Below are 22071 nucleotides of genomic sequence, written 5' to 3'. Positions count from 1 at the left end.
GAAAGAAAAGGGCATTAATGAACAACAAGAACTCACCTGAAAGTATACAACTCACTGGTAATATTGAGTGCACAAATTCAGAATACTCTGTTGCTATAATTAAGGTGTTTAAACCACCTATATATTGAGGAGGAAGACTGAAATCCAAACATATCAAAAATAACTACAACACCTTCTTGAGAGATAGATAGCATTAAAAAGATACAAAGTGAACTTGGTAAATGGTCTGTGAAGCTAGTGAATGATGCCCCATGATCATATCAATGTACACAGCTATGATTTAAAAAAAAAAGAAAAAATAATAAAAAGATACAAAGTGAAACAACAAAGAGTTAAAAAGCTATGATTTAATAATTAAAAAGCTACAAAAAGAGACAAGGAAGGTAATTATATAATGATAAAGGAGTCAATTCAGCCAAAAGATATAACAATTCTAAATATGTATGCACTCAACACTGAAGCACTCAGATATATAGAGCAAATATTATCAGAGCTAAAGAGAGAGATAGACCCTAATACAATCAATAATCACTGGAGATCTCAACACTCCATTTTCAGCATTGAACAGATCATCCAGACAGAAAATCAACCTAGAAACATTTGACTTAATCTGTGCTATAGACTAAATGGATTTAATATATATTTACAGAACATTTCATCCAACAGCTACAGAATGCACATTTTTCTTCTCAGTTTATGTATCATTCTCAAGGGTAGACTATAAGTTAGACCATAAAATGAATCTGAAAAAATTCAAAAAACTGAAATTATACCAACTATTATATCTCAAAGAACAAGGAAAACAAGATAAGACCAAACCTAAAATTGGTAGAAAAAAATAGTAAAAAGCAGAAATAAATAAATGAAATTGAAACAAACAAACAAAAAAAGACAAAAGATCAACAAAACAAAACATTGGGATTTTTAAAGTTGAAAAAAATTGACATACCTTTAGCCAGGCAAATAAAAAAAAGAGAGAAGACCCAAATAAATAAAATCAGAGATGAGAAAGGAGACATTACAACTGATACTATAGAAATCCAAAGGCTCATTAGAGAGTATTATGAGAAACTAATGCCCAACCATTGCAAACCAAGAAGAAATGGTTAAATTCCTAGACACATACAACCCACCAAGATTGAAACAGGAAGGAATTCAAAACTGAAATGAATCAACAACAAATAATGAGATAGAATTAGTAGTAAAAATTATCCTTTCAAAGAAAATCCCAGATCCTGATTGCTTCACTGCTGAATTCCACCAATAATTCAAAGAAGAGTTAATACAAATTAACTCCTGAAGAAAAGGAACACTCCCAAAATCATTCTATGAGACCTGTCTCACTCTGATGCCAAAACCAGATAAAAACACAACTAAAAAAGGAAAACCATAGACCAAAATCTCTCATAAACACAGACACAAAAATACTCATCAAAATACTAGCAAACCAATTTAACAACACATTAAAAAGATTATTCATCATAATCAAGTGGGATTCATCCCAGGATGCAAGGATGGTTTAACGTTACATAATCAATCAACAAAATGTAGGACAAAAACTATATGATCATTTCAATTGATGCTGAGAGAGCATTCAATAAAATTCAACATCCCTTCATGATAAAAAAAAAAAAACACTTAAAAAATTTGATATAGACGGAACTTACTTCAACACACTAAAAACCATGTATGACAGACCCATAGCTAGTATATTGAACGGAAAAAAACTGAAAGCCCCTCCTCTGACATCTGGAATAAGAAAAGGATGCCCACTTTCACCATGTTATTCAACACAGTACTGGAAGTTCTAGCTAGAACAATGAGAAAAAAGATGGAAAAGGCATTCAAATTGGGAAGAAGGATGCCAAAATATTGTTCTTTCCAGATGATATGATCTTGTATCTAGAGAAATATAATGACTCCACACACATACATATACACATAGATGCACACACACACAAAAAACTCCTAGAACTTATAAACAAATTCAGTATAATTGCAAGATACAAAATCAACATACAAAAATCAACAGCATTTCTGTATACCAATAGTAAACAATCTGAAAAAGAAATGAAGAAGGTAATCTCATTTAAGATAGCTACAAATAAAATACCTAGGAATAAACTTAACCAAAGTGAAAGATCTTTATAAAGAAAACTATAAAACAATGATGAAAGAAGTTGAAGAGGATGCAAAAATAGAAAGATATTCCATGCTCAAACATTGGAAGAATCTCTATCATTAAAATGTCTTCTCAAAGCAATCTATAGATTCAAGGCAATCTCCAACAAAATACCAAAGATCTTTTTCACAGAAATCAAAACAATAATTCTAAAATTTACATAGAACCACCAAAGACCCAGAGTAGCAAAATCTATCCTGAGCAAAAAGAACAAAACTGAAGGAATCACATTACATAACTTCAAATTATACTACAGAGTTGTAGTCATCAAAACAGCATAGTACTGGCATAAAAACAGACAAATAGGCTATGGAGCAGAACAAAGAATCCAGAACTAAACACATACATCTATAATGAACTTTGACAAAGTTGCCAAGAACATATAGTGGGGAAAAGATGGGCTCTTCAATAAATGGTGATGGGAAAACTGAATATGCAGAAGAATGAAACTAAATCCTTATTTCTTGCCATATAAAATCCAAATGAAAATGGATTAAAGACTTAAACCTGAGACTATGAAACTATGGAAAGCAAACAGTGGGGTAATACTTCAGGCCATTGGTCTCAGGGCTAGACAATGATTTCTTGAGTAATATCTCCAAAGCACAGGCTCTAAGCAACCCAAAGAATAAGAGAAAATATTTGCAAACTACCCATCTGACAAGGTACTAAATAGCTAGAATATTTAAGGAGGTCCAACAACTCAGGAAAAATTTCAAATAATCTGATTTAAAAAATGGGAAAAGGATCTCAATAAACATTTCTCAAAAGAGGACGTACAAATGGCCAATGAGTACATGAAAAAAAAAATTTCAACATCATTAGTCATCAGGGAAGAAACCACAATAAAGATGTCATCTCACCCAGTTAAAATGGCTTTTATCAGAAAAACAGGCAGTAATTAGAAGGACAGGGTGGCTCACCTCTGTAATCCTAACTAACACTTTGGGAGGCTGAGGTGAGCGAATTCTTAAGTTCAGGAGTTCAAGACCAGCCTGAGTGTAGCAGCCTGTAGAGCCTATGGCCAGGAGGAGTGAGAGTTGTAAGAAATACCTGTATACTCAATAATGGAACACCTTGGTGAAAAAGGGGATGGAGAGTGATTTAGCTCTTCTAACAAGCATGGGAGCTCGCAAGATGAGAACAGTGGTGAATTGGCAGTCTCTACACCTGTGGGGTTGAGAGGCACGAGATCAGCCTTATATTAGGCTGGAGGAGAAGGCAGCCGGGAGCATGCGCATTCTATCATGAACCAGTTTACTCTGTCTCCTCTCCTGCCTGCAGAATGCCAGCACGGCTTCTTTCTGCTGAAGATCACTAAGCTCTGCTAAAGACTAAGATCTATCTTTCTAAGAAGACTGCTTTACTCTAAGTCTTTCTCTGTCTCTCCTGCTAAAGTAGATAGCCCTCCGGCACCTAAGAGAAATTGTTCCTGAGCAAGGTAGCTTAGCGGTCCGCATCCAGAACCTAGTTAAGCCAGGCCCTGGACCTAGCCAGTCCGGGCTCTGACAAGCAGTAGCAGCAGGGGGCTATGATACCTGAGCAAGAGCAAGACATCTCTACTAAAGATAGAAAAACTAGCCACGTGTGGTGGCAAGCGCCTATAGTCCCAGCTACTGGGGAGACCGAGATAAGAGCCCTAGAGTTTGAGGTTGCTGTGAGCTATGACACCATGGCAGTAATGAATGCTGGCAAGGATGTAGAGATGTAGAGAAAGGGGAACCTCTTGGTGAGAATGTAAATTAATAAAGCCGCTATGGAGAACTATAAGGAGGTTCCTCAAAAACCTAAAAATAGGGCGGCACCTGTGACTCAAAGGAGTAGGGCACTGGCCCCATATGCCAGAGGTGGTGGGTTCAAACCCGGTCCCGGCAAAATGAAACAAACAAAAAAAAAAAACCTAAAAATAGAACTACCACATGATCCGGTGGTCCTACTGCTGAGCATATATCTGAAGGCGAGGAAATCAGTATATTGAAAAGATACCTCCACTATCATGTTTAGTGCAGCACTATTCACAATAGCCAAGATCTGGAATCAACCTAGGTGTCCATCAATGGGTGAATGCATAAAGAAATGGTACATATACATGATGGAATATATTCTATAGCCCCAAAAAGAATGAAATCCTGCCATTTGTAACAACATGGATGGAACTACAGAACATTGTGTTCATGGGATAAGTCAAGTGCAGAAAGACAAATCTCACATATTCTCACTCATATGAGAGCTAAATATTAAAAACACTTTATCTCATGGAGGCAGAAGGTAGAATAATGGTTACCAGAGGCTGGGAGGGTAGTGGAGAGAGGGAGATAAAGAGTAGATGGGTAATGTGTACAAAAATATAGTTAGAATAGACAATATCAGATAGAACAACAAAGTGACACTATCAACAATAAGTTAGGGTATACTTTCAAATAACTATAAGAGTGGAATTAGAATGTTCCTAACACAAAGAAATGATAAATGGCTAAGGTGATGGATACCCCAATTACCTTATCTGATTAATTCACGTTGCATACCTATATCAAAATATCACATATACTCTGCAAAGATACACAACTATCATGTACCCATAATAAGTAAATTTTTAAAAATAAAAATAATAAATTTAATGTTAATAATAATTTCATTACCCTGGAAATAAATTTATAGATTAGGTTGTCTCATTTCAAAATAATTCCCTAGTAAGCACAATGATTCTTTAGAAATTGGAACTAACCATAAATTAAACAATTTCAAAAACAAAACTATAAAAAGCATTTACATTCTGTTCACAGCACAGATACTGCATTTAATGTGGCATGTGGGCACATTTAAGTGAGTTTGATAAAATGTGAGACAGGAATTCCAAAAGTAAGTGTTAGAGACCAACAAAGTCTTAAAATTTCTCTGCTTTTTCCTTGTCTTTCCCATAGGCACATGCCCAGAGACTCTGCTGGCCAGTAAAGAAGTCTTACTGATTTCTATGCCATTCCTCTTGACTCACATTTTGGTTTCCAGGGACTCTTAGCTCCGCTTTCTCTTCCAGGTTTTTATCAGTAATTTTTTATTTGGCATCTTTCACACACTGAGGTTTATACTTTCACATAAGCAATAAGAAAAATATGAGCAGATAAATTGTTAAAAAATGATCTCATTTGCATGCAAATGTCTGCATGAAGAGAAAAGTCTTTTGTCAAGAAAAAAATAGACTGGGTTTTGGGGCTCACACCTGTAATCCCATCATTTTGGGAGGCTAAGGCAGGAGGATCACTTGAATCCAGGAATTTGAAGCCAGCCTGGGTAACATAGTGAGACCCCCATCACTATGTGGATGGGTGGTACGTGCTGTAGTCCTAGCTACTGTGGAGGGTGAGGCAGGAGTCTCTCTTGAGTCCCAAAATTTGAAGTTACAATGAGCTATGCCCATGCCACTGCATTCCAGCCTGGGCAACAAAGTGAGATCCTCTCTCTTAATCAAAAATAAATAAATAAAAGTAGGGTCATTCTATGAATGACTGAAGTGAAATTATGTATAGATAGAATATCATTCTTCCTTAAGATAAAACTTTAGCTGTTTTAGTATTTTAAATGTGGCCAGTCACAAAGATAGAAAGCTAAGAAAGACTTTGGAGACAGAAATACCTGGATTTGGATCCTTCATCTTTCATTTACTGATTGTGAGATCTAGAAAAAGTTTCCTAAGTCTTGGAACCTCTCAGTTCTCCTATTCACAAAAAATTGGACAACAAATTATACATATATCAAATACATTATAATAAGGAAAACCTTGAATAGTCAAAATAAGCTTGAAAAGAATGAAGTTGGAGGACAAACATTTCATGATTTCAAAACATTACAAATCCACAGTAATCAAAACAGTGTAGTTTTGGGATAAAAACAGACCAATAATCAGATTAATTGAATAAAATATAGAGCCCAGTAATAAATCCTTGTGAATACAGTTAACACTTTCAACAAGAGTATAATGACTACTTAATTGGAAAAGAACAGTTTCTACAAAAGAGTGTTGATATATCCACATACAAAAGGATGAAGTTGGACCCTTCTCTTATATCATATACAAAAGTTAACTAAAAATAGATTAAAGACCTAAGTGTACTAAGACCCCAAACTGTAAAACTCTTTAGGAGAAAACATAGGGGAAAAAATTCATTATGTTTAACTTGGCAACGTTTTCATGGATATGACACCTAAAGCACAGACAACAAAAGCAAAAATAAACAAATGGCACTATATCAAAGTTGAAAACTGTGTGCACCAAAGGACACTACCAACAGAAAAAAAAGGCAACTACAAAATGGGAGAAAATATTTGTAAGTCATATATCTATTAAGGAGTTACTATTCACAATACACAGAGAACTCCTATAACTCAACAAAATGTCAAATAATCTGTTTAAAAATTAGGCAAAGAACTTGAACAGACATTTCCCCGAGAAGATATATAAATGGTCAACAAACATATGAAAAGATGCTCAACATCAATAATCATCCAAGAAATACAAATTGAGACAATGAGATATTAACTCACACCTATTAAGATGACCACTATTAAAAACCCAGAAAATAACATGTAGAGGATGGAAGAATCGGAATCCTTGTTGGTAAGATTATAAAATGGTGCAATCCCTATAGAAAACAATATATAGGTCTGTCAAAATAATGCCAATTAGAACTGCTGCGTGACCCAGTAATCCTACTTCTTGACATATAACCAAAAGAATTAAAGTCAGGGTCTTGAGGAGATATTTGCATATCCATATTATAGAAGCATTATTCACAATAGCCTAGGAGAGGAAGCAACTCAAATTTACAGGAACAGATGAGGGGATAACCAAAATGTAGCATGTACATACAATGAGATATTATTTAACTTAAAAAGGAAGGAAATCCTGTCACATGTTACATCATGAATGAATTTGGAAAACATTTTATTCAGTGAATAAGCTACTCACAAAAAGAGAAATGATTCCACTTATATGAGTGAGGAATCTAAAATAGTCAAATTCACAGAAAAAGTAGAACATTGGTTACCAGAAACTGGGGAAAGGGGGACACGTGCATTGCATTATTTAATGGACATATATGGCTTTAGATATGCAAGAAGAAAAAGTTTTGACAATCTGCTTCACAACAATGTAAGTATACTTAATTCTACTGAATTGTACACTTAAAAGTGGTTAAAATAAATTTTATGTTGTGTTTAACGTATTTGTATAGAGTTTGGTTTAACCCCCAAATAAAAGCTAAATACTAGTATGAAGGGGATAAATTGGGAAATAGACACCGGGAATACAACTAACAAATACATACATAAGAGTTCTACTCAAAATGCCAGATCATGAATTATTTGTTATTAACATGAAAAAAAAGCTTGCATTAGAATGTCATCAACTATGTCACTGGGTAGATTGCTTAGTTCAGCTGATACTTATTAATCAGTCGATTTCAATGAAATTGGCATCGTGTGCCTTCTGATATTATGCACTGAGAAAAATCACACTGCAGACTTCTTGACCAAAATACATACATTGGGCTGGGCACAGTGGCTCATGCCTGTAATCCTAGCACTCTTGGAAAGCTGAGGTGGGTGGATTTCCTGAGCTCAGGAATTTGAGACCAGCCTGAGCAAGAGCGAGACCTGGCCTCTAAAAATAGCCAGCCGTGTGGCAGGCACCTGTAGTCCCAGTTACTTGGGAGGAGGAGGATCACTTGAGCCCAAGAGTTTGAGGTTGTAATGTGAGCTGTAATGCCACTGCACTCTACCAAGGGCAACAAAGTGAGACCCTGTTTCAAAAACAAATATGCATACATAACCTAAATCTAGAAATATAGTCATGACAAAAGATCAGACAAATTCAAACTGACAGGGTTTCTACAAAATAACTGATTTGTGTTCTTCAAAAAATTAATGTTATAAAAGACAAAAAAGAAAACCTTTTCTGCAATGAATATTACTGAGAAACTTGGAAAACTTTGCAAAAAAATCTATAAATTAGATGACAATGTCTTGTCAATGTTGTCTTATTTTGTTAATTACACTGTGATTTTGTGAGAGATTATCTTGGTTCAATAAAGTATATTTAAGTCTAAATTAGCATCATTTTTTGAGCTTCTCTCAAGTGTACTCCTTGGTGAGTAGTGTGAATGGAGTGGACAGGGAAATGAGAGAGAAAACAAATGTGGTCTAATATTAAACTTGAAAAATCTTCATTAAAATATGTAAGAGTTTTTGTGCTAGCCTTATAACTTTTCTTCAAGGCTGGGAGTATGTTCATTTAAAATTAAAGTAAAATAAAATGTAATTTCAGAATTCACACAAAGCAGCAACAATGAAGGAAAGTTCCTATTCAAATATTCAACCTATTCGTTTAAAGTCATATGCAATTTTTCAGCTACTGCCTCAAAGCCTCATTCTTATTTCTGAAATGTGTTATTTGATATATTATAAATGTGTCTGTGTATATAGAAAATCAACTACTTGGCATATAAATGGTTTTCTTTTAATTAAGGAAGCCAGAAAGACATATATATAGGCACAGTTGTAGAGTGTGAAAAATGAAAATTTTGCATTCATTTTATGAAATCTTAGATTTAAAAAATGCCTGTCTATACTTCCAGAAACCCTCCTGAAAGCACTGTAGTAAGTATGCTGATACCTTTAAGTAACTAATCCAGAAATAAAGGATAAAAGAGGGTGAATTTGCTAGGGCCCATGGCCCTGCAGGTGTGCAGGAATCTCATACACAACAATAATTCTATGCAGATCCTTCTAATCTATGGTCTACACTGACAACTACAGAGATGACCAGGGTACCTGACTTACTATGACTGCCACTTCTGTGCCAGGCTGAGCAGTAACTAAATCTTTGCCAACTTCGAAAATCCAATGCTTGGAAGCCACTACCTAAGGCAGTCATTCTTGTAGTGATCTCATGGTCCTACTTTCTCCCCCACCCCAAGGAATTGATACTAACACTGAATGGAGCTCACGTTCCCCTTACTCACCTCTGTCCCTCTAATACTCTCTCTCACTTTCTCTCTTTTCTTACTAGTAACACTCTCTCCTCTTTCATTACCTCTTCACTCCCCTGCAGTGGTGCCCAGTGCCTGCCTTTAGAAAACAAAAGCCAGGAAAGTGCTAGGGTAAGTGAAAAATAGGCTTCTATTTTCAGACCTCATACAAACCTTCCCTGAGTCAAGCGCAGCCTCTGTAGATTTGAAATGGAGGAAATGTAAAATACAGGGAGAAAAATTCAGTACATTATGGTTTATGTTCACTGGTGAGAACTTCTGGCGTTGAGAAGAACAAAGAACATTTGTTTAGTAATTTTCCTGATACAGTGTCCTACTTTGGTTACTACTTTAGCCACTTTTAGTTAGCAATGAAATAAAATGGTGCCAGCTACTGTTTGAAGAGTTGATGGTGCACCTTGGTGGACAGTTTCCCTAATGACTTTCAATCACAAGCACTAGCATTTCTCTGCCTGAGGCCTTTCTATGGTTATAGGAGCAAGCTTCACCACAACACTAGGCTGGCCCCAAGTGCAGAGCAGCCGCCAGTTAGCAAAAGGCCATATTGTCCTGTTAGGGGGCAATTTTCAGGTGTCTTCTTTATGCTGCCAGTATAGTAGGTATTAGCCAATGTAGCTCTTGAGCACTTGAAAAGTAGCTGGTCCAAATAAAAATGCACTCTACATATAAAATACACACTAAACTTCAAAAAGGCTTAGCAAAAAAGAATTACCTATCTTGGGCAATGCCTGTGGCTCAGTGAGTAGGGCCCCGGCCCCATATACCAAGGGTGGCCAGTTCAAACCTGGCCCCGGCCAAACTGCAACACAAAATAGCTGGGCATTGTGGCAGATGCCTGTATTCCCAGCTACTCAGGAGGCTGAGGCAAGAGAATCACCTAAGCCCAGGAGTTGGAGGTTGCCATGAGCTGTGATGCCACAACACTCTATTGAGGGCAATAAAGTGAGACTCTGTCTCTAAATAAATAAATAAATAATTACCTATCTTATTAATTTTTTATTGATTACATATAAAATTATAACACTATGGACACACTGTGTTATATATAATATGCTATTAAAATTAATATATATTAATGTATATATTAAAAAGTATATTAATATATTATATATAACACAATATGACCGTAGTGTTATATATAATATGCTATTAAAATTAATTTCCCTTATTTTTTAACTTTACTTAGTAGATATTTAAAATTATATATGTGGCTTGCATTACATTTTTGTTGGAAGACATTGTATACAGTTTACTCAAGGGTCTTCAGAAGAAATGAGCTGCAACTGCCCACAGTAACAACCGGATCATAGATGCACTCTTTATTGAGTTTCCTTCTTTTCTTGTCTCACATCTTTCCTCCCTCACATAATTACTTGTATCCCATACCTTTGTCTCATTGTTGGATTTTGGAGGAACTAAAGTTAATACTGTATCATCACAAAATATTCCTTCTGATAATAGGGATTGAAGTGGAAGAGTGAAGAATTAGGTTTCTTGCTCCTTGGCAGGGAGAGAAACAGTTGGAAGCTTCCTCCTGGCCTAGAGAATCTATGAAATAATCTCTGAATTTAAAAAACAAATTGAATAGGTCTCAAGTCTCTTTAGATGATTTTAATTTTGATTTCTTTCTCAGTAAATCTGAGAAAGATAGATACATGAAAGACACATTACCTTAATTTATGAATGTCTATAAATGGTATTTTTTGCCTTCATTCAATAATACAACTTATTTGTGGAAGCAGACCAAATGCCCATCAACCCATGAATTGATCAATAAATTGTGGTATATGTATACCATGGAATACTATTCAACCATAAAAAGATGGAGACTTTACATCCTTATGTTATGGAGTTGAAACACATTCTTCACATAAAGTATCACAAGAGAGGAAAAATAAATATATATCCAATGTACTCAATACTAATGTGAACCAATATAGAAACAATTACATACTCACATGAACAATAAAACACAAACACAGTCTAGTATGGGGGCAGAGTGAGAGATGGAAGGGTGAAGGGGAAGGATGAATGGCAGAAGGAGGGATGGCATTTGGTGGGATCTCACCTAATGGGCACAGGCATGGGTGAATACCACACCCCCTGGGTGAGGGGTTCTTTTACAACTGGAACTTTACCTTGGAAGTGAGAACTATATAATCTAAAAATCTGTACCTTCATATTAATTTGAAATAAAAAAAAGAATAAAAAATAAGAAAAATATGATTTAAACAGATATAAATTTGGTGTACCGTAACATTTCTTTTCAAAAGTCTTATGTTTTATTTAATTTAATTAATTTATTTATTTATTAAATCATAGCTGTGTACATTAATGCAATCATGGGGTACCATGTGCTGGTTTTATATACAATTGGAAATATTTTCATCACTCTGGTTAACATAGCCTGTCTGGCTTTTTTCTTAGTTATTGTGTGAAAACATTTATATTCTACATTTAGTGAGTTTCACATGTACCCTTGTAAGATACACTGTAGGTGTGGTCCCACCATTTATCCTCCTTCCACCCATCCTCCTCTATCCCCTCCCTTCCCTTTCCCCTTTCCCCATATTCTCAGGCTATAATTGGGTTACATCTTTCGTATGAAAGCTATAAATTAGTTTCATAGTAGGGATGAGTACATTGGATACTTTTTCTCCCATTCTTGAGCTACTTTATTAAGAAGAATATGGAGACTTTACATCGTTCATGTTTACATGGATGGAGCTAGAACATATTCTTCAAAAGTCTTATAAAAGACATCATTGTCTTCTGTCATTTCATCCAATAGAACTGTGGTCCACAACTCTCAGGCCATGGACTAGTACCTGTTAAGAACTGGAAGAGCAAGTTAAGCTTCATTTGTATTTACAGCTGCTCCCCAATGCTTGCATCACTGCCTGAGCTCTGCCTCCTGTCAGAAAAGTGGCAACATTCGAATCTCTTAGCAGCACAAACCCTACTGTAAAGTGCTGTTGTAAGGACCAAGTTAACTCCATTTTTGTTAATACTAACTTCAACTTGTCCCTCAGCCTTCATTTTGCAGCTGCATACCAAAGGCGTTAGGCAACCTGCTTCCTCCCCCACCCCCCCGTCCTTGCCCCATAATCCGTGCTCTTGCACAACGTCTGCTGCGAACGATAGCAACACTCTCCCAGACAGCCAAGGACAAGTACTGCTCAGTCCCCTAGACACCCTATCAACTCGCCCCAGCAGCTCACCTCAGACCCCCTCCCTTTTTTCCCTTCTGTACCCTTAAAAACCTCCCTCCTTTTCAAGATGGGAGCTTCTCTGCTCTCCTGCTGCTCCAGGACCAGGAAGCCCAGGCTCGAGCTTGTAAATAAACAACCTCTTGCTTTTGCATCAGACTTGGTCTCTGGGTGATTTAGGTGGGGGATCCCATGACTTGGGCACAACACTGTGAGCAGGGATCTAGATTGTGTGCTCCTTAAGAGAATCTAATGGCTGATGGTCTGATGTGGAGATGTTATGCACTTGAATTATCCCTAAATCATCCTCACCACCCACCTCCAATTAGTGGAAAATTTGTCTTTCATGAAACTGGTCCCTGGTGCCATAAAGTTTGGGGACCACTGCTATAGAGAAGAGATAACTTTCATTTTTGTTCTTTGTGGGTAACTTGGTTTTTCTATTCTGTACTTGTAGGATTTTTCTTTTTATTCTATTATGATATCATAAGAAGATATTTTAGTCTTTGTCCTGAATCACTAGAGGGAAAGAAGAGTGTGTCTTTTGTATGATATTGAGATGATGCGGGGAGGGTAGTAGATGAACTTCAAGGTCTGGCTAGGCTCCAGAAAGACCAAGTTTGGATGAGACACTTGAACTTTCAGCACCATCCCTCATCCTGTATGGAGAGGAGAGGCAATAGGAGATTGAGTTAATCACCAGTGGTCAATGATTCAATCATATCTACATAAAGAATCCTGTATAAAAATCTCTAAATGGTGGAATCAGAATGCATCCAAGCTGGGAGGGTAGAACAGCAAGAGAGGACCTGGAAGCTCTATACCCCCTAACTCCATATCTTGTCTTATGCAACTGTTTCATTTGGTTTTTCAGAGTAGTGTGTAGAATTTGCAATAAGCTGGCAATAATGAAGCACTTTCCTGAGTTCTTGGAGTAGTTCTAGTAAATTATCAAACTTGGGGATGGTTATGGGCCCTGAGGGAACAGATACACAAGGCAGAAGAACCTGAACTCCTGAACTTCCTGGAGCAGAGCCACCCCACCAGCATGGACCAGTCAAGTTCTACAGTGAAAGGGAAGTAAATTATCTGATTTAACTCACTGTGTTTTTTAGATCTCTTTGCGACAATTGCTTAGCCTATACCCTACTAATACAAAGGAGAAACTTCTTATAAAGAAATATGGAAAGACATATACAATTAAAAGTAGAATCCAAGAAAATTTTCAAGTTCACTTCAGGTCAAACACTAACTTCCACCTCACTTAGAGTTCATGGACTGGTAGAACTAAAGAGTGGCTTTCCTAGTCTGGTCTGTAAAGAAAGTGAAGGTGCTTACTCAGGAGTGCAGGCTATTATAAAAAGACATAACTGATAACTGTCTTTAGATACCAATTTATAAAAAAGACTTGAACTTAATATAGGATAAAAGTTACTGGGATATAGATTTTGATTTACTATCTTCCCCACTTTCCTCTGTCTTGGAAACACTAATTCAGAAATTGTGACACAGATCATAAAGACAGTTTGATGGATGGGGTTTGGTATAGATAAATTCAGTATGAAATTTGTGCCTTTTGTTCTGGGGGTGGCAGAAAATTCATATTTTGGGAAAATCAATTCTTTAATAAAAGTGCATTTCTCCGGGACTTTATGCAAAGCAAAGAAGAAACTGGGAATAGATATGCTTAAGACAAAAAGAAATTTGCTCTGTATTTTCCTTGTGAGTATAATCTCCATAGAAATTATGATGATGTTGATTGATTTGCAGGGGACCCTGAACCCTGGAGGACAAAATTAAGGGGAAAATGAACCAAGCCCTGGATCATGACAGCAAAGCAAAAGAAGGGACAGAGATGGCCCAGGAGGAATCTCTTTGGAAGGGCATGGCTAATGAACTCTAGGAGAAAAGCCATCTGATGCTCTATTTTAGTTTTCTTTTTCTAAATTATAGTCTTCTATATGCTTATCTATGCATGTGTCATTTTATAAAATGCTACAGCTGTGCTTTAGGCAATTAAGGGTTAAGAGCTATATGATCTTTGGAGCATAATTATAGTGGGAAGCAAAGAGCAACCAGATGAAGTGTTTACAGCAATGAGTGATGAGTGGGAAAACCTGAAACAGTCATTTTGTGGAGAAAAGTTGGCCACGACCAGCTAAAAATAACATGTTCACCTTTCTTCTTAACATGTTCCAAGTATTTTCATAGATTATCTCATTTGATTCTCACAATAACCATATAATTTAACTAATACTATTATTCTTGTTTTATAGCTAGGGAAACTGAGGTATGAAGATGTAAGTAAGTCAATCAAGATAGTGGCAGGGTCAAGGTACAAATTCTGGCAACTTAGTCTTAGACTAGTAATCTTAACCAGTATACTATCCTGTCTTCCAGGACAGGTTTTTAGAAAAAGTACATATTTCATATAGATTTGAGAAATCTGGGTGAAACTAGTTAGATACCATATGTAAGCTCAGGTCCTTCTCTCACAAAAGCTCTCAGCTAGGTAGAAAATTTGAAAGGAGAGAACAATTTCCCAAACCTCAAGGTGCCCCTTACTGTGACCTGTGCTTGGTAATAATTCCTATTTACAGATGAAACATAGAGATATGAAAATGTATTTTATTTCTTTTTAATACACAAATGTCCAAGGATATTGAACACTGACTTTTGGTTCAGCATTTTTCCAAGCACAGCTTTGTTTGTATGATAGAGTATTTGTAGTATTCGGATGTAGGATTGACTAATTTGCTGACTACAGATATCTGACTTTAAAAATGCTACCAAGTGATATTAACTTTTCACTCAATCTAAACCTAAACCAGGTAGTAAAAATCCCCTTTATAGCTTTCACAGGGCATTTTCATTCTGACCTAATCCAAGGATTATGGAATACATGCTGTAGGATCAAATGAGATTGTAGAGCTCTTCCTTCTTCATGATATAGTTTGAGCATTTTCCTTCCCTGGATTGCTTATTCAAATGTCCATAATGGGCATCAAATTGTTCATTCAAATGAAACATAAAACAAAACCCTTTTTATTATGTTCTACATGATTGAAGTAGGAGAGAGCATTCACCCACTCTTCCTTCCTGGGACATGTTCTTTGTCTACTGCTTCCCCCAAATATTTAGTCTCCACTCAAACTTTTTTTTCCTATGATGACCTATGATTTTGGCAACTAAATCAAGACAACAAGGCCAGCAAGACTTCAGCGTCTCATTGTGTCATATCCCACTTCTGAGGAATGAGCAAAGTAAATCAATTGCTTGCATGGGGGAAAGGAAAAGAAACCAGAAGGAAAAAATTGTAACTATTTGAAAAAAGTTCTGTGTAAGATCCCATGTTCAGCATTGTCCATAACCTTAATGCATCCTTAACTTATTTATAATATTGTTTAATGTTGTAAATGCTATTATTTCATCCTCATTTTAGAGTTAAGGAAACTGAAGCTTACTAGGTTGTGTTACCTAGATGTTGTGATATAACAGCCTCTGAAATGACTTCCTGATGCAATTGTCCCTGGGTATCATGAGAAATTGTTTCCAAACAAATCTTTGTGAATAATAAAATCCAAGGATGCTCAGGTCCCTTACGTCACCTAGGTATTTGCCTATGACCAACATACATCCTCACTTATACCTTAAATCATCTCTAGATGACTTATAATACCTAGCACAATGTAAATGCTATGTAAATAGTTGTTATCCTGTATTGTTTGTTATTGTATGGCGGTCCCACCCCCAAATATTTTCTATCTGAAGCTGGATGAATCTCTGGATGCAGAATGAGAGGATACAGAGGGAAGACTTTTCATACCCTTGAACAGGAGCTGATCCCAATAACTTGATTTTAACAAACAGAATATGGCACAGATGGTAGCATGTCACTTCAAGGTGAAGCTTCCTTTCTTGCTGGCTCTGATGGATGCCGGGTGCTATGTTGTGAGCTATCCGAGGGAGAGGTCCACACCAGTGGTGTGGCTCTGATGTCTCTGTGTGAGGATCTGGGTGTGGCCTGCCAATGACCACATGAGTGAGCTTCGAAGCTGTCTTAGTCTGTTCAGGTTGCTGAAACAACGATGTCATAAACTGGCTGGTTAAAGAACAAATATTTATTTCTCACTGTTCTAGAAGTCCAAGATCAGCAGCTTTGGTGGTTGGTGAGTGTCTTTTCCTGAAAGCACCTTTTAGCTGCATCCTCACATGGTGAAAGGGGAAGACAAGCTGCCTTGGGCCTCTTTTACAAGAGCACTCTTCCCATTCTGGAGGGCTTGGCTCTCATGGCCTAATCACCTCCTAAAAGTCTCCACCTCCTAATCCCAACACCTTGGGATTTAACATATGAATTTTGGGGGAATGCAAACATTAAGACCATAGCAGAAGCAGTCCTTTCCCAGTTGAACCCTGAAGTGACTGCAGCACTGGCAGACACCTTAACTGCAGCCAAGTGAGAGGTCAAGTTCCCTGGAGGAACTAGCTAAGTGGTACCTGAAGTCCTGCCCCCACAGAAACTGTGAGATAATGTTTTAATGTTTTATATAGTAATAAATAACTAATACAGCTGATAAATTTAAGCTTAGATGATCTGGCATTGGACATCATGGTTTAACCGCCATGTTCTCCTACTCCCCATGACTTGGAATTGCTCCTCTTAGCCACTTTCCCAGCGGCCATCTGCAGCCAGGCCTATCAGGTGCGCTCTGCTTCCCAAGGGCACAGGTGGTGCCAACCTTCTAGCACACAGTGTACATGATAATCAATTTTTTCTTTCATACTAAAGAAAGAGTCCTGTTTTCTTGCTTGCACCACAAGGTTATTATTGATAATTCCTTTTGGACTATACCAAAGATATATCTGTTCTTGTTACCATTTTGGTTTATGTCCATTTCTCTACTTTCTCTTTTTTCACTGCTCCTATGCTCCTTTTTGTTCATCTCTATTCTTAGACTCCATTTTCTTCTTCATTCCCTTTCATATAAACTATTTTCTCTCTTCTGCTTTTACTTACAGAAGAAGGCACTATTTACTTTCTGAAAATATTAACATTTGTCTGAAAATAAAACAGCATTTTGGAAACTGTCAGAAAGAAAAACATAGGTTGGGGGTTCTTGGGGTGGGGCAAGAGAACATTTTTTAATGTTTTTTTTGTTTGTTTGTTTTTGTTCCCACCCACCTCCCATATCAAAACATCCTCTGTGGCAGTTAAAAGATGTTGGCTATCCCAATTAAAGTGTTTTTGTAGAAACTGTCAGAAACAGGGCCAAAAGCACTTTTAAGTTATTACATGTGGGTTACATAAGCACCGGAGACTTGTTAAAACATCGAACATATGATATGAATTAAGTGACACAACAGTGAGTCAAAGCTTTAGCTTTTCAATGTGACTAACATAATCATTTGAGATTTGGGCACTCTGCAAAAAAACATATCTTAAAAAAAACAGTTAATGTGTACCTTTTGTATCTTTAGGAATATATACTCCTGGATTTTAAAAATATGGCTACAAATATTTTGCATTTGGAGTAATTGTGCTTTTAAATATAGCTGTAGCAGGACCAGACATGTTATGAACTGGATATGGCAAACAAAGGTAATTATTTGTTTTAAAGGAATCTTGTCTTCCTCAAGAACTCCACCCACTAGGTTGCATGCAGGGAAAAAAAGAAAACTGTTAAGCCACTCTCCTCAACACAAATGGGTGGTAAGATTAAACAACACCTTTTCATATTTTTCTCCCTTTTTTTTAAAATTTGGAAACCAAAAGTTTTTTTTTATATTACTATTAGTTTTATTCTCAGTTTCTTAATTGTTTTGGTCAATACAGAAATCTTTTTATTTTTTCTGATTAACACAAGAGTACGTACAATTAGTCCATCTTGCTTGCATTTGTGAGGCAAAGTCTAAATTGTAGCTCTGTCCCTCAAAGAGGAAGTGTGCCATACACCTGCACATTGTTCCCACTGGGAAGGAACCCATCAGCTCTCCCCTAACCTCTTGTTAGATTCAATTGAGTTTTTCAGTCATGTGAGCACATGGTTGTTAATCTGCAAGTTTCAAATTAGTATTGAGTACATGTGATATCTGTCTTGCCTTTCTTGTGAGTCTTTACTTTGGAGAGTATTTTCCAGATCTGTCCAAGTTGTATCAAAGGATACAAAATCTCCGTTTTTACAGCTGAACAGCGTTCCATGGTATACAATGCTGAGTGAGACAGTTCTTCCTAGAGCTATGCAGACATTTAGTACCTCCTACGATCTCCCTTTTCCTACCTTCTTCCTATACAAAATGCCAGCAGCAGCAGCCTCTCCTGGTAGGTGGATAACCTCAACCTTAATTGCTCTTACATATTGCCAAATATCCCCGTGTAGGTTAATATTGTCCTCCTCCCTTAACAAAAACACCTAAATAATGCTAAGGTATTTTGGTAAACCTTTTAATATGCCTAATGCATCTACTCTCCCTACCTCTTCTCCAAGGTGCCATCTAAGCTTTACAGACAAAGGGATTAGTGAGGCTCCTTAAATCAGTGCAGTGTTCCTGGGTCCTCTGGTCTCCAAAACAATGGTCATTACTCAGCTGACTGGCATTCACAGTAATATCAACAATTAATGTCATTCATAAGATGGTCTCCACATATAAAATCAACCCTTGTTGACACATGCTGAAATGAAAATTACTCTCGAATGTAGCACTTCCAGTCTGGCCTTATTGCACACATGATTTGTCCAATTTTACCCTGGTAACAAAGGAAGAAATATTCTTATTTATCCTGTGCAAAAATTACATTGCTATGACAGCAAGGAGACAATTGTTTCTCAATTCTTAGTTGTCAGTGAGATTCAGATCCCAAAGGCAAGGTCTACAACACTGAGGATTTGAAATTGTTTCTGAAGAAAAGGAAAGAAATCTTCCCACATAGCCACAAAAAATAGAACACAAATAATACCAAAAGTATTCTGAATAAATAAACACATTACAATTCTTTAGTTTATTAAGTCCATTGTTACTAGTTATTACACTGGACCTTGGTTCAACAGTTGGATGTGATGAAGTATGACTTCTTCTGGGAAGAAAAGAGTCCTGGGAATTCTGACTTGGTCCCCCTGCTACAGCCTGAAAGTTTTCTAAGCAATCTCGTCTCAGAAGAACATACCCAAAGGTCTACTCTTTGCAATAACTACAAATTAGAGTACTGCTATCGCCTTCTCTACAGGGGTCAGAAACTATCTTTTTTGGAGACACAAAGACTAGCCTGTTGCCTAAAATAGGGTTTTTAGGTAAGTGTCAGAGGCGGGCAAAGACTGAGCATTTCTTCTGATTTGACAGTTCTTCCAATGCAACTCTTATAATAGTATTGAGCTAATTAAGAAATATGGAGCTTACCAAAAGATCTAATTTTTTTTCTAGCATCTGTCTAGTGCTAGCACCTGCTGTAATAAAGAAATATACCCTTCAAATGTTCTGATTTGGGCCTCCAACTGTTAACTCCTTCAGATCTTCCTCAAACCCAGTTCATACTCTTCTTGGGGTGGCCCAAGGACCAAGGACCAAGTAATTGTGGCACAAGGGCCTAAAATTTCACCCAATGAGAAACTCTTTTGATAGGTAATCCTTGCTGTGGACCTCTCTATTGGGCTTTCTGAGACTTTCAGATTTGCGTTATGGTGAGTTCAGCTTTCTTGCTCAATTTGCTTTTCTGCCTTTTCCTTTCACAGGTGTTCCTCTCTAATTACCTTTTATACTTCTGTCTGTGTCTCAGTGTTTGCTTCTCAGATGATCCAGCTGACACAGTAGTACCAGGAATGATCAGAAAAAGCAAGTGGTAAGTTGAGATTTTGAGACTAGATCCCTCATTGCCTGAACGGCAAAGAAGAGCCCACCCCAGGTGGTATGTGAGATCCAATTGGTTTCTGATGCAATACAGTATTCCAATCAGTAAAACTTTCCACTGGAAGAGAACACTAGAACATACTACTAGATAAGGACATGTTTATTGAGTCTGGGGCACTCTCTTGGGATCTAGGATTAAACATCCTATAGAGCAGGGGTCCACAAACTTTTTAAACAGGGGGCCAATTCACTGTCCCTCAGACTGTTGGAAGGCTAGAATATAGTTGTTTTTTTTTTTTTTTTTTTTTGTGGTTTTTTTTTTTTGGCCGGGGCTGGGTTTGAACCCGCCACCTCCGGCATATGGGACCGGCGCCCTACCCGCTGAGCCACAGGAGCCGCCCTAGAATATAGTTTTAAAAAAAATCTATGAACAAATTCCTATGCACACTGCACATATCTTATTTTAAATTAAAAAAACTAAATGGGAATAAATACAATCACACCGCCTCATGTGACCCGCGGGCCGTAGTTTGAGGACCCCTGCTATAGAGGATCCAAGAAAATGGAGTAAATTTTCTGCTAGGGTGACTCTATACACCTGGAGGAAGTAATACTACCTGATAAAGAAAATTAAAATGCCTAAATTTCCATGGCTGACCATGAAGGAAGGAAGTAAAAAGTATAGGAAGGAGCCTGTGGCTCAAAGGAGTAGGGCACCAGCCCTATATGCCGGGGGTGGCAAGTTCAAATCCAACCCCAGCCAAAAACTGAAAAAAAAAAAAAAAAAAGTATAGGAAGGTGAACATGCTGGAGTGTGTGAGAAAATCCATCAGAAAATTATTTTCCATTGGAGGGCTGAGGGGACACATTATTCCCTAGGACCATCAAGAATTTGCTAAACAGTACATTATCATTACCAAGATGTCCAATGCTGACTTTTCTCTGTAGGTCAGGGCTGGCTGTAGGAGAGGATGTCTTGAAATTTGGCTCATTAGTAGCAAAGAGAATGATTGGGCCCTGATGTAACAGAGGCTGAGGTAATACTTGACCCCCAAAGCTATGGGGTGACAATTATCATAGCAACTAGCAGTTTCAGAGCAGCAGCCAAAGGGAGTTGTGAAGGTGGTTAATAAATACAGTGTCATTAGGAACAAAATATAAGGGCATCCAATGAGGGTACTGCTTAATACACATAATTAAAAGAAAGAATGGATGGTCAGAAAGCTCAAGGTGGTTACTCTAATAAAAAGTCACAATCTCTTTTCCAGGACCTGGATTTCTGACAGTTTTCAAGACTTCAATTGAGACTTGGCTGGGTCTCAGGAAGAAACACCTTGCAACAGTGTGCAAGTAAATAATATAACGATTCCCTTGGTCATTCCCCAAAGAGATCCAATTCCATTTACTTGAAAGGGAGTACCCTGAGAAAAGGGAGAATCCACAGATCTTAGAAACTACTGGATACAAAGTCAGACTTATGGACTTCTGAAACAACATAAAGGCTCTTCTTCTGGAATAGAAATATATAGAGGTCGTGTCCATGAGTCTGTCCAGAGTCTGTCTCACATGGGGCCACTCAGTTTACAAGGTAAACCCAGTAGACATTTACCAAGTCTTCATGTGTATACATACTTCACACTTGGAGTAACTTCCATAAGTGTCCTTGGCTTTTTGAGTGCTATCATAGTGAAGAAGTCTAACAAGTCTTTGAAACTGCCCCACTTACGCAAGAGGGTAAATCTAAAACAATATTACATGCCAAGGGGATGGTATAGATAAGTTGTATCCCTAAGTATGT

This window comes from Nycticebus coucang, chromosome 7 (genome assembly GCF_027406575.1).
Source record: "Nycticebus coucang isolate mNycCou1 chromosome 7, mNycCou1.pri, whole genome shotgun sequence".
Lineage (NCBI taxonomy): Eukaryota > Metazoa > Chordata > Mammalia > Primates > Lorisidae > Nycticebus > Nycticebus coucang.
This window is presented reverse-complemented; position numbering follows the sequence as displayed.